Consider the following 1,178-nt stretch of genomic DNA (forward strand, 5'->3'; position numbering starts at 1 on the left):
CAACCAATCAATCAGGGCAATACGCGAGGTGCTTCAAAAAATCCCAACGAAATGAGTCCAAGAGCGCCTTGGTGGCTGGGGCTGTGAGAGTACGGGCGTTGTTGTGCAAAAATGACACTCCGCTCTTCAGTATTCCCCTCCTTTGGTTTTGAATGCTTCTGTTGAGATTTTAGGCTCTCACAATATCTTTGTGCATTGATGGTCTCCCCTCAGGAAGATATTCGACCAAAATGATGCCTTTACGGTGATTTTTCTTTTTGCCCGAAATAGTGGTTTTGAACATTTTGGCAGGCGGAGAATTGGTGTGACGCCACTGTGACGACTGTCTTTCTGTCTCAGGGGTGTAATGAGCCACCCAAGTTTCATCTCGTCACTATGAAAGCACTCCGTCTGCAGGCCACGAGTGGCCTACCGGGGCCGTCCGACCGCCGTGTCATCCTCAAGGAGGATGCGGATAGGAGGGGCGTGGGGTCAGCACACCGCTCTCCCGCTCGTTACGATGGTATTCTTGACCTAAGCCGGTACTATTCGGTCGAATAGTTCCTCAATTGGCATCACGAGGCTGAGTGAACCCCAAAAACGGCAACAGCGCATGGCGGCCTGGATGGTCACCCATCCAAGTGCCGACCACGCCCGACAGCGCTTAACTTCGGTGATCTCACGGGAACCGGTGTATCCACTGCGGCAAGGCCGTTGCGTTTTACAGAGTGAAGGTATCAAAAATGAAAATACTTCATTGAATAGTTTTCTTAAAATAGGATGACAAGTCTTTTATAGTGACGAGAATGCTGTCTCTCAGCCCAGGTAACAGCATTTGGCAAGCAGTACAGTGGCAACAAAGCCATGCTCAGCGCGGAACTGCAGAGAGAGTATCTGTAGCAACTACAGGGTTAATTATGTCCAAAAGACGATTTGAGTAAATTGTTGAATTTTCTTTGTGAAACAAAGATGTAGATTGTGATGTGCTCAAATCACTGGTGTTAAACAATCAAGAAGTGATGTTCAAAAATGTTCAGGTGTGTGTGAAATCTTATGGGACATAACTGCTAAGGTCATCAGTCCCTAAGCTTACACACTACTTAACCTAAATTATCCTAAAGACAAAAACACACACACCCATGCGCGAGGAATGACTCGAACCTCCGCCGGGATCACCCGCACAGTCCATGACTGCAGCG

The 1,178-nt window shown here is 48.0% G+C and overlaps 1 pseudogene; it reads right to left on the reverse strand.

Annotated features, from left to right (window-relative positions):
- Positions 1 to 580: 580 nt before the first annotated feature.
- On the reverse strand, positions 581 to 698 carry LOC126203221 (5S ribosomal RNA; annotated as a pseudogene).
- Between the last annotated feature and the right edge of the window lie 480 nt (positions 699 to 1,178).

The sequence above is a fragment of the Schistocerca nitens genome, chromosome 1 (assembly GCF_023898315.1).
Source record: "Schistocerca nitens isolate TAMUIC-IGC-003100 chromosome 1, iqSchNite1.1, whole genome shotgun sequence".
In the NCBI taxonomy this organism is placed as follows: domain Eukaryota; kingdom Metazoa; phylum Arthropoda; class Insecta; order Orthoptera; family Acrididae; genus Schistocerca; species Schistocerca nitens.